Consider the following 13355-nt stretch of genomic DNA (forward strand, 5'->3'; position numbering starts at 1 on the left):
CAACCCAAATGGACCATGCTAATCGGGTCAAGTACATTCCAGAAATAGTTATGAACTTGGACACCTAATCCAACAGTCTCCCACTTGGATAATTCTAATAACTATAACTACAAGAATGACTTCAGGAACCGATCAACAATCGTAACTCTTTCAAGGTCTCGCGGAACTAAGATGATGATGATGATGATACTCCATTTAAGATAAGTGATCATATAATCCTCTGTTTTAGATATCATGCGGACAAATACATGGAACAATGTCTTACTTATTGTCCATCAGTTTGTTTCTCGATTTCTGATTTGTTTGAAAAAGAACTTAATTGAACACATCAACTTAGTTCTGATCGATCCCGGTACATGGGTCAACACAAAATCATCGAGGGGCCTAGATATTGCTTCTAATCCAAGAAGGAACATATAAACTTCGACTAATATGCTTGTTCTACTATTTGTTGAATCATACACAAAGGCACGTTTTATAACATCGAATTACCATTGCGTTTTCGTACAATTAATGTATAACCAACTCATAGGCAACAAGTCATATCTCTAGGTTTGAATACTTATATGATATTACCATCTCACGATCACTCGCGATAAATTCCATGAAGTGATACCAGTGAGCATGGGTTGAATCCAATACTCATAACTTATAAGCACTCTTGAGTGTTGTAGCAACACTTTGCAATGTCCAACATCTTAGACCTCTACAACCGACTACATGACAGTCTTGATACATATCTACTTGCAACATAAGACCGATTGTGGAGAATTTGAATAATATTAAATACAAATATTCTGGAAGTCAAAACATGCAAAATGAAACGATAGTAAACGATTGACAAAAGATAGCAACACTTTACTCATAAATAAACAACAACTTTTATTCATCATCAAATGTCAAATACACTTTACACATTTCAAAGCTATCTAACTACTAAAACTAATATCATGCGCCTCGCATGCTGGAGATGCTTAACCCTACCCAGTCCCTTCGTGAGGGGATTTGTCGGGTTCTCATCCGATGATACCCTCTTTGCCACGAGGAGTCCTTCTTCTATTTAATGACTGATGAAATGGTATTGTCTGTCGATGTGTCTGGATCTCCCGTGATCCCTTGGTTCCTTGGCTAAGGCAACTGCACTTTTACTATCACAGAAAATCTATATAGGCTCCTTTATAGCTGGTACAACTCCAAGGTCTCCAATGAAGTTCTTTACCCATATATCCTCCTTTGCTGCCTCACTTGCCGCTATATACTCTTATTCACAAGTTGAATCAGCCATTATCTCTTGCTTGGAACTTCTCCAAGAAATTGCTCCTCCGTTTAAGGTAAAGACCCAAACTGACTGAGAGCGGAAATTATCCCTATCAGTCTGAAAGCTAGCATCACTGTACCCTAGTACTCTCAGGTCCTCACCCCACCGAGGGTAAGGACCCAATCCTTAGTCCTCCGCAGGTATTTGAGAATGTTCTTTACCGCAGTCTAGTGAGCCTTGACAAGGTTCCCTTGATATCTTCTGACCATGCTCAATGCAAAGGCCAAATATGGATGAGTACAAGTCATAGCATATAATATCGAGCCTACAACGGAAGAAAACGATACTCGACTCATATCTGCTATCTCAGCCTCTTTACTCGGGCTCTGAGTCTTACTCAGTCTAGCGTTACTATGGATCGGTGTAACGCCTGTGTTTCTAGGCTTGCCATTTTTAGCAATGTAATGGTCTAGGTTAACCTTTGTAACCCGTTTTGAAATAATAAGATTGTATTATTTGAGTATTATGTGTTTTGTGCTTAATTGCTTAATTATGTGGTTTGATTAATTAAGAATAAAAATAAGCGTCAAAATTTAAGTGTAAAATAAGCTTGATATCTTTAGATAATGTTGTATTAGTTGAAACAAGGTTTCCGAAGATATAAAGAATGCCGAAATCCGAGTTATAACGAGGAAGTTATGACCTATCGAAGTTTCGCGACAGAACCGGCACGACACAGCGCGACGTAAAAAGTGAATTTATGTTAAAGCGATATTTAGCCTTAGTGATCTAAACGAGAATCGAAGATCTCGTTGTTAGTATCAAAGCGATAAAAAGTTAGGCGAGAACGGACGTCGGACGAAGAAGTTATGAATTTATAACGAAATTTTCTGTCCCGGCCTATTAAAAATAAATAATAAAAATAAATTCAAAATTAGCCGACGGAGTCTAAACGAAAGTTGTATAGCGTAGTCTCACCTTTCCGTGGATATAAAGAACGTCGAAAACGGAGTTCGTATGAAGAAGATATGAATTTCCGAAGTTTATTAAATAATTTGTATTTATTTTTAAATCAAAATTCGGAAGCCTTATCCGAAGGCGAGTCATCGGTCCGATCCGACTTACGCGCCGCGTAAGTGAGTACGCCCCACGTACTCTGAAAGTATCGACATCGCAGCAAGTGGCTTCGGATACGTAAGCGATGACGTTTCTGAGGCACGTACGCCCCGCGTACGAGAGGCTTCCAGCCCCTATAAAAGGCATGCGAGGGCAGCCGGCCAATTTGCTAATTTCCTCTCGTTTTTGTGCCAAAGCTCTGCGGTTTTACCCCCGAAGCCATCCCGAAGCCCCGGTAATATTCCCGAGTCCCGAAGCGAGTCCCGAGATCCCGAAGATCCCGAGAAGTGCGGTTTCCGAGCCGAAGCTCTGCCCGCGAGAAGTTTGATTTTTGTGGAGATCTTCCAGATCTGCGGAGGATTACTACTTTTGCGAGTCGTAGTGTTGTCCGATCATCTTCTGATCAAGTGAGTGTATACTACCTTTCATAAACGCAATAATAATACAACTATGGTTTGAGTGTATTAAGTTTATCGTCGTTTATACGTGCGAAGGTGTTGTTACTTTCTCCTAACGTATAACTATAAAGTATTTTATACGAGATACGTGTTATGTGTATATTTTGTTGTTATGTGTGTGAATGTATATTCACTTTCTTCTATCTTACAGATATGATTATTTCTATATGAAATACGTGTTATGTGTGTGTGCCTCATCTGTTATATGGAAAAGGTATTGATCAAGCATGCTATACAGGTTTTGAAAATATGTATAAAAATGTATGTTTTTATCTACTAATATGTTGGGTAGAACATGGGTAGATAGTTGGTGTGTAATAAACAGATGAGAGGCCTCGTTGTTGTTTGATCCAGTCATCTAGCGGAATTTAGATGACGACCACGGACTTTTCTTGATAGTCATGTGGAACGCTAGCAGGCTCATAACCTGTAGGTGTTAATGAACGTGGGTGTTCATTCGCTGTATTCCATCCACCTCATGGTTGCCTTATTTGACTTATATTGCTGAGGAAACCCCGCAGCATGTGTTGTCACCCCGATGAAAATATTCTTACATTAGGTCCCTTGTGTTAGTTATTTTAGGGACGTAAAGTGAGAATAACGGGAATGGGTAATTGGGTTATTGTTGGTTGATAATAATTAATTTAATTATTTATTGTGGGTTGAAAACCCTATATGCTCACCAGGCTCCCAAGCCTGACCCACTCAGTTTTATTTGTATTACAGGAAGTGGCGCAAGGGCGTAAGATGGATGAACCATCAAGTTGTTTTGTTTACAAGTCTGTATATGTAAATATTTGTTGAATGACTTGTAATGTTATCGTTTATGCTTGTTGGTCTGTATCGGAACATGACACCCCAAGTTTTGATTATATAATGAAAAATACATTTCTTTTATGAAATGCTTTGGTAAACATTGTTTTATCATGTTTTGTTTTTGGGAACAAATTCCGCAACTCTTTCAAATCAAAAGGATTTACTCTGAAAATATTTAAAAGCATAAATGAAAATCGGTCTTTTCTGGCCGAGATTTTGGGGATGTCACAGTTGGTATCAGAGCATTAGTTTAAGCGAACTAGGAATTTTTAGGATTTCTAGACTTAAACTTAGAATGCTAAGTGGAATTTTGAGATGTGTGTCTGTTATGTTTTAGACACGAGCACTAGTTTATTTTAGGAAAGTTGCCTAAAATGCTTTATGTGCTAAATGTTATATGTTGCCATATATGATATTATTTGTTCAGGTCTATGGTCTGTTGCCGACCGGATCTAGAAACTTTATGTGTGTAGGATTCTAAACGTACGTCTACGATATTAGAACTAGCATGTAAACGTTTCGGAGTGATAAGGATGATTTGAATATCTATCGTGAATAAGGATCTAATTTCACCTTATTCGGTGTGTAGATCAAAAATGGTGAGAACAAGAAGTGGAGTTGGAAATGCTGATGAAAACAGGAATCAACCACCAGTGATTGAACAAAGACCTGCTGTAGCAGCAGCACCTGAGCCAATAACCATGGCTGGTGTGCAATTGATGATTCAGACGATGTTGGATCGTCAAATGGATGAAACTAGACGGTTGCTTCAACAAAATCGTGAAGAACTGTCAATTCGTGTGGAAGAGCCTGAATTAAATGAAGGGCACTCGGAAGGTGGAAACTTTAGTGGGTCTGTTGGTCAAGCCAACCCGCCGATAGTTAGGCAAGATAACCGCGATGGAAGGAATGATGGAATGGGATGCAAGTACAAGGACTTTTTGACTTGCAAACCATCGACCTTCAATGGAAAGGAGGATCCGATTGGGGTTATGGATTGGATCTCCGAAATGGAGCTAGCCTTCATGACGTGTGGCTGCAGAGGTAAGTTGCAAACTATCTATGCCGTGCGTCAATTTCGAGGTGGAGCCGTTCGTTGGTGGAACACTCTAGGGAAAACTTTGAGCCCTAATGAGCCACTGCAATTGTCATGGGCAGAGTTCTTGGTGCAGTTTAAGCGCAAGTTCTGCTCGGCTCAAAATCTATTGGAGTTGGAGAACAAGTTCCTGACATTGACTAAAGGCAGCATGTCAGTTGATGAATACACCAATAACTTCACCGATAAGATGGAGTTTGCCTTGCGTATCGTTCCAGACGAGCTGACGAAGGTGGATCGGTGTGCGAAGGGACTTCCATGGGAGTACGAGGTGCCAGTACGTCAGGCACTTACTCTAGAGGTAGCTATCTGGGCTACCAAGTCTGTTGAGAACATGATAAAGGGGAGAACCACCAACAAGGTTGAGGTTGGTGAGAAGAGGAAGTTTGAGGGAACATCTGGTTCCGGTAAGAAAAGTAAATTTTCGAAATCTGATTCGAAAAGGTTTGGTGGGGGAAAAGGAGGAGAAGCGAAGTGGTGTGATAAGTGTAAGAAAAAGCACTTCGGGAAATGTAGCGAGGATGTAACTTGCTACAAGTGTGGAAAGGTTGGACATTTTGCCAATGAATGTCCGAACAACAAAAGGATGTGTTTTGGGTGTAATGAAGAGGGGCACATTTTGAAAGACTGTCCGAAGAAGAAAGAGGCAGCTAAGCCCAACATTCCACCAAAGCCGAAGGCGAGAGCATTCCAGATGACACTGGAAGCTGCTAAGGATGAAGCTGATGTCGCTTCAGGTACCTTTCTCGTTAACAATTTGCCTGCCCAAATTTTATTTGATTCTGGAGCCAACTACTCCTTTATATCGCATGAATTTGGTAGAAAACTAGCTTTGCCTGTTGATAGACTAGATAATGCTTTATTAGTCGAAGTTGCTAGTGGCAAGTTTGTACCTGTTAGCCATCGTATGAAAAACATCTTAATCGACTTGAATAGGAATAAGTTCCGTGAAGAATTATTGCCCATTGAACTTAACGGTTTCGACATCGTCTTGGGAATGGATTGGCTCAGCGCCAATGATGCCGAAATTTTATGCAAGAAGAAGATAGTTAAAGTAAACCCGCCTGGAAAAGATTCATTTATGGTGTATGGGGACAAACGCCGAGTGAATTCTGGAATCATTTCCCTAATGAAAGCCAGAAAGTGTTTGACCAAGGGATGTACATCATATTTAGCATTTGTGATTGATGCTAAGAAGGAGAAGAAGGTGATGCAGAGTATTCCTGTGGTGTGTGATTATCCGGAAGTATTTCCCGAAGATCTTCCTGGATTACCACCTGATAGACAAGTAGAGTTCAGAATAGACTTGTTACCAGGAACCACGCCAATAGCAAAAGCACCTTATCGATTAGCACCGACGGAGATGAAGGAGCTAATGATGCAACTTCAGGAGTTGTTGGACAAAGGTTTCATTAGACCTAGTTCATCACCCTGGGGAGCTCCGGTGTTATTCGTGAAGAAGAAAGATGGAAGTATGAGAATGTGCATCGATTACAGAGAGCTGAACAAGGCAACAATAAAGAATAGATATCCGTTGCCAAGGATTGATGACCTGTTTGATCAATTGCAAGGTTCGAGCTATTTCTCGAAGATCGATCTTAGGTCAGGATATCATCAGCTGAAAGTAAGAGAGCAGGATATAGAGAAGACTGCATTCAGAACTAGATATGGACACTACGAGTTCTTGGTTATGTCGTTTGGACTAACCAATGCTCCGGCAGCATTCATGGATTTAATGAATAGGAAAGCGGTTTTGACATCCATGTGCCATATTTCATAATCATGAAATGCAGCAATGGTTAACATAACTCTAATAGACTTAATCTTCGCTACTTGTGAAAAGGTCTCACCATAATCAACTCCCGGAGTTTGAGAAAAACCTTTTGCAACCAGTCGTGCCTTATAAGTGTAAACATCCTTAGCCAACTTTTCATTAAACTCTAATAGACTTAATCTTCGCTACTGGTGAAAAGGTCTCACCAGAACTAGATATGGACACTACTGACAAAACCCTCTGGCTGACTCATGTAAACATCCTTAGCCAACTTTTCATTAAGGAAAGCGGTTTTGACATCCATTTGCCATATTTCATAATCATGAAATGCAGCAATGGTTAACATAACTCTAATAGACTTAATCTTCGCTACTGGTGAAAAGGTCTCACCATAATCAACTCCCGGAGTTTGAGAAAAACCTTTTGCAACCAGTCGTGCCTTATAAGTGTGTACCTTACCATCTATGCCGGTCTTCTTCTTGAAGATCCACTTTCACCCAACTATCTTACGACCTGGTACATTGTCAACCAAGTTCCAAACTTGATTGTCATACATGGATTGTATCTTGTTGTCCATAGCCTCTTTCCATTTAGCAACCTCAGGGCCTACCCTGGCTTTCGTGTAGCTGTTAGGTTCATCCAGAGTTACCAGTGTGCTATCATTGATAAGTGTATCACCTTCCGCAGTAATATAGAAACCATAGTAATGCTCAGGTGCATTCCTAACTCTCGTGGAATGTCTTAGAGGTACATACTCTTCTGTCGGATCAACAGGAGTTTCCTCCTCAGGTTGGTTTCTAGGGTTTGAGGTTCCTTCACCACTTGACTCTTGAAGTTCTTCAAGGCCAATTTTCCTCCCACTGTTTCCTTGGCTCATGAACTCTCTCTCACAAAATACTCCTCTCCTTGCTACAAAGACCACATTATCACTAGGTATGTAGAAGAGGTAACCAAAGGATCTCTGTGGGTAGCCAATGAAAATACACCTCTTACTTCGAGGTTCGAACTTATCGTGAGAATTGCGCCTAACAAAAACCTCACAACCCCAAATCTTGATGTGGTCCAGATTAGGAACTTTTCCGGTCCACATCTCATAAGGTGTTTTGAAAACCTTCTCTGTAGGGACTAGATTAAGGATATGGGCGGCAATCTCTAAGGCTTACCCCCATAATGAGATTGGTAGCGAAGCTCGACTCATCATGGAACAAACCATTTCCATCAAGGTTCGATTGCGCCTCTCAACCACACCATTAAGCTGTGATGTCCTGGGAGGTGTCAATTGTGAGATAATCCCACATTCCTTAAGATAGTCAAGGAACTTTGTACTAAGATACTCACCACCTCGATCGGATCGAAGCATCTTAATGTTCCTGCCCAATTGATTCTCCACTTCCTGTTTGAACTCTTTGAATCTTTCAAAGGTCTCTGACTTATGCTTGATTAAGTAGACATATCCATATCTACTAAAATCATCAGTAAAAGTCACATAGAAGCGATTAACATCTCTTGTGGCGGTTCTGAAGGGTCCACACACATCTGTATGTATGAGGTCCAACAAACCCTCACCCCTAGCACATGTACCAGTGAAGGGTGACTTTGTCATTTTCCCATGCAAACAAGATTCACAACTATCATCTTATTTTAGGTCAAATGACTCCAAGACTCCATCCTTTTGGAGTTCGCCTATGCGTTTCTTGCTTACATGTCCAAGTCGACAATGCCATAATGATGTTTTATCCAAACTAGTGGAAGAATCAATACACAACACATTATTTCTTAGGTTATCTACAACCGACACAGTTTCATACACACCATCACAAGGTAATGCTTTAAAATAAAGAACATTATTAAAGAAAGTATTAATACCACCACTTTCATTATCAAACGAAAAGGTAAAACCTTTTTTGTATAAACCATGAAAGGAAATAATATTTCTCGCCATTTCAGACGAGTAACAACACTTATTAAAATATAACACTAATCCACTACTTAGCAACAAAGAATAAACTCCAATCTTGGTGACAGGTGAAGCTTTCCTATTCCTCGTGATCAAGTTTATCTTCCCATACTCCACATTCTCACTTCTTCTTAGTCCCTGCAAATCAGTACATATGTGAATACCACAACATGTATCAAGTGTTGGATAAGGTGTCTAAGTCCATAACTATTTCTGGTATGTACTTGACCCGACCCGGCATGGTCCATTTGGGTTGCATGGCACCATGCAATTGGATAAACTAAATGAGAGAAATAACGCTTGGAGATTATTAATATATTATAATTTCTAATATATTAATAATATTATTTGATTAGTTTGATCAAGAATTAATTTAGAATTAATTAAGTGATCAAAAGATAACTAATTAAATATATGGGTTGATTAAGTAAATCATCCATATCTTGTATAGTGGGCTAAAAGGCTCCATGGATCATCAAGTTGGGTTCCACCCATAGGATGCTCCATGGGAGTTACAAACCCATGGGTCATGGAAATGAAGAGTCATGACACATTAGGGTTTAACCCTAGATGTGTCAACACTATATAAGTAATATGATCTCCTCCCAAATCGGTTACACATATACACTAAGTAATAAGGGGGCTTGGCCGATTTTGAAGAGTGTGTATTCTCTCATAAGTTCTTCCAAGAGCATTTGGTGTTGTGTGAAGCATTTGAGGCATCACCACTTGAGGTGCTAGGCTCACAAGGTTTCAAGGAACACAAGCAACAACAAGGTAAGTTATTCTATCTATACTTTATGTTAAAATTGTTCCCCATGTATGCTAGATAGGATATAACCTTGGAATGCAACTTTGCATGACAAATTAGACAAACATAGATCCAAGGTTATTAGGGTTGCATGTACACTTAGGAAGTGTTAGAATGCTCAAAACCCATCAGTGGTATCAGAGCCTAGGCTTGTTTGTTCTTATTTGTTCTTAAAAGTTGAAAAACTTAATCGAAAATTTGCTGTCTGCGATCGGACTCGTCGAGTCCATAGGGGGGACTCGTCGAGTCCATGTGTATCTTCAACCAACTCGGCGAGTCATGTTCATGCACTCGGCGAGTAGGGTCGAATGAGTGCAGAATTTCGATTCAGTTGCTGGAAAATGAATTAGAAACATTACCCTAAACTGTTTTAGTAAATATAAACTTGTTTTTGGTGGTGTAATGTTTTGCTAATTCATTTACAACAACTAGTTATCAAAATTACAAAGTTTTATGTAATTTTTGATTATGTTCATATTCATGTTCTTGTTCTTATGATGTTTTAGATGATCATAGGAATTATTTGTAACCTATTTGGTAGTTTAATTCTTGATCATAATGTGTTTTAATGGAGTCCATAACTTATCCTTAAGTTATGGAAAACCAAGAGTCACTTGAGTTAAAAACCATTAAGAAAACACAAGAGTTATAAAAATGAAGAGTCTTCATTTTATGACTCTATTAAACTCATAAGTTACAAGAAATGAAAAAGTTTTGAAAGTTACAAAACTTGCCCTCAAGTTTTGGAACAAGTAAAGTTAAGTTAAAACTTTAGTTCCAACCCCTAGAATTTTAAAAGTTAAAATTCAACCCTTATACTTATATTATGATAATTTAATAATTATATATATATGTATAAGAACAAGTCATCTTACCACTAGTACGCCTCATTCACGAAGCCGGTCTATAAGGTGGGTATAAGGTTGTTGCCTATAAAATGGTGACTTAATGGGTGTATATTCTCACCCACCGCTTGCTTGACTGGTGGAGGGTCGTTAGCCGAACGGGTAAGACAAGGACTTATAAATTCTCATTCAAAGTATGATGAATATAATAAAGTAACTAAATGTTTATTAAATTCCCAATCTTAGTTACTTTAGGAAAAATGTGAATAAGGTGCTAATCCATGAAATTACACTTTACACTTTGTCAAAGTCGTTGGTGGAGCGTGTGTGGTTAACCGGCACACTAACTTGGACTTAACAAGGTAGGTAAAGGGTGACTTAAGGTTTATTATAGTATCGGTGGAGCGTGTGTGGTTTACCGGCACATCGATTGAGTGATAAACTTTAAAGGTACCAAGTGATTTGCATGGTTACTTCACACCTCGTTTTGTGATCCTCGGCATCCCAGTCACAAAACCTGGAGGGCACTCCCGAGATCGAAACATGCCTTTGAAAAGTTCATTGGATCTCAAAGAATCTAGGAATTTCTAAAACCAATAAAAACTAAATATTTAATATTTCGGTTTTCGTGGTGGAAATTGGTGAATCGTCATTCACCTACCTTTCAAATATGGTATAGCTTAGATTACGGCATACCTCTTCTAAGTTATATTATATTGTGATTGGATCCTAGCCTTAATATTACATTTGGGTGTTTTATTAAGGACTCTCTTAAATCTAAACTAAACTTGTTCTTCTTTTCAGATGTCTTCAAACAATGCTTCTGGCTCGAATCCTAATGGCTCCTTTACTCTTATGAGTCTATGTGGGAAAGTCACCTTTGATGGATCCAACTTCAATAAGTGGATCAGAAACATCAGGATGATTACCCGCTACGAGGACAAAGAATATGTCCTTGACAAGGAGCTTAAGGAAATTGACGAGTCCACTGCAACTCCCCAGGAGATCGCTGACTTTCATACTCATGAAAGAGATGCAACCAAGGTGGCTTGCATCATGTTAGCCACCATGACAGCTGAACTCCAAAAGTCTTATGAAGACTTCTACCCTTATGAAATGCACCAAGATTTGATGGAAAGATACCATCAAAGTGCACGACAAGAGAGGTACGAAGTCATCTGCTCCATGATAACAACCATGATGAAGGACGGAGAGTCCGTCACGAGCCACATGCAGAAAATGCAAAGGTATGTGGATCGTTTGCTGAAGCTTAATGTGAACTTCCCTGAGGAGCTTGCAATAGATATCATTTTGCACTCCTTACCATCGTGCTATGATCAATTCCGCATGACATATCACATGAACAAGGAAGAGGTCACCCTCAGCAAACTTCAGGGACTTCTCAAGACCGCAGAAACAGGTCTTAAGGGGAAGTCGGTTGCTATCACTCCTACTCCAGAAACAACTCCGGTCTTGGCAATCGGGCAGAGTCGAGGGAGGAAGAGAAAGAGATCTTCAAAGGGTACCAAGACTCGGACCCTTGATGGCTCTTCTTCAAGTGGAACCAAGAAAGGTTTCATTACTCCTTCTTCTGACCCAAAAGAGGCTGAATGCTTCTATTGCCACGAAAAAGCTCATTGGAAGCGGAACTGCCCAAAGTACCAGCAAGATGTAAAGGATGGGAAAGTCAAACCCAACCATGCAGGTATTTACACTATCATTTCTAATAACTCACCCCATTCGAAATCTTGGGTCCTTGATACAGGTTGCGGAATTCATATTTGTTGTGACTTGCAGGGACTAGGAAGAAGTGAGAATGTGGAGCAAGGAAGAATAAACTTAATCATGGGGAATAGGAAAGTTACACCTGTCACCAAGATTGGAGTTTATACTTTATCGCTAAGTAGTGGGTTAAATTTAGATTTGAATAAATGTTGTTATTCGCCAGAAATGGCAAGAAATATTATTTCCTTTCATGCATTGTACAAACAAGGTTTCACCTTTTCGTTTGATAATGAAGTTGGTTCGATTAATGCTTTCTTTAATAATGTACTTTATTTTAAAGCATTACCTTGTGATGGTGTGTATGAAGCTGTATCTATTGTAGATAACTTAGGAAATAATGTTTTGTGTATTGATTCTACTAATAATAATAACTTGGATAAAGCATCATTATGGCATTGTCGTCTTGGACATATAAGCAAGAAACGCATAGGCCAACTCCAAAAGGATGGAGTCTTGGAGTCGTTTGACCTAAAGTCAAATGATAGTTGCGAATCATGCTTACTTGGAAAAATGACAAAGTCACCCTTCACAGGCTCATGTGAAAGGGGTGAAGGTTTGTTGGACCTTATACACACGGATGTGTGTGGACCATTCAAACATGCCACGAGAGATGCTAATCGTTATTATTTGACTTTTACCGATGATTACAGTAGATATGGATATGTCTACTTAATCAAGCATAAGTCAGAGACTTTCGAGAAGTTTAAGGAATTTAAACAGGAAGTCGAGAATCAATTGGGCAGGAACATTAAGATGCTTCGATCCGATCGAGGTGGTGAGTATCTTAGTTCAGAGTTCCTCGACTATCTAAAGGAATGTGGGATTGTCTCACAATTGACACCTCCCAGGACACCGCAGTTGAATGGTGTGGCTGAGAGGCGTAATCGAACCTTGTTGGACATGGTTCGTTCCATGATGAGTCGAGCTTCGCTACCAATCTCATTCTGGGGGTATGCCTTAGAGACTGCCGCCCATATCCTCAATCTAGTCCCTACAAAGAAAGTTGCCAAAACTCCTCACGAGATGTGGACTGGTAAAGTACCTAAACTAGACCACATCAAGATTTGGGGCTGCGAGGCTTTCGTGAGACGCGAGACTCATGATAAGCTCGAACCCCGAAGCGAGAGGTGTATTTTCATCGGCTACCCACAGCATTCCTTTGGTTACCTCTTCTACAGACCTAGTGACAACGTGGTCTTTGTAGCAAGAAGAGGAGTCTTTCGAGAGAGAGAGTTTACAAGCCAAGGAGACAGTGGGAGGCAAGTTGATCTTGAAGAAATTCAAGAGTCAAGTGGTGAAGGAACTTCAAACTCTAGCCCTCAACTTGAGGAGGTAACTCCTGTTGAGCCAATTGACGAATCTGTACCTCTGAGACGTTCCACGAGAGTTAGGAGTGCACCTGAGCATTACTATGGATTCCATATTACTGCAGAAGGTGA

Source organism: Lactuca saligna, chromosome 6 (genome assembly GCF_052625555.1).
Source record: "Lactuca saligna cultivar CGN05327 chromosome 6, ASM5262555v1, whole genome shotgun sequence".
Classification (NCBI taxonomy): Eukaryota; Viridiplantae; Streptophyta; class Magnoliopsida; order Asterales; family Asteraceae; genus Lactuca; species Lactuca saligna.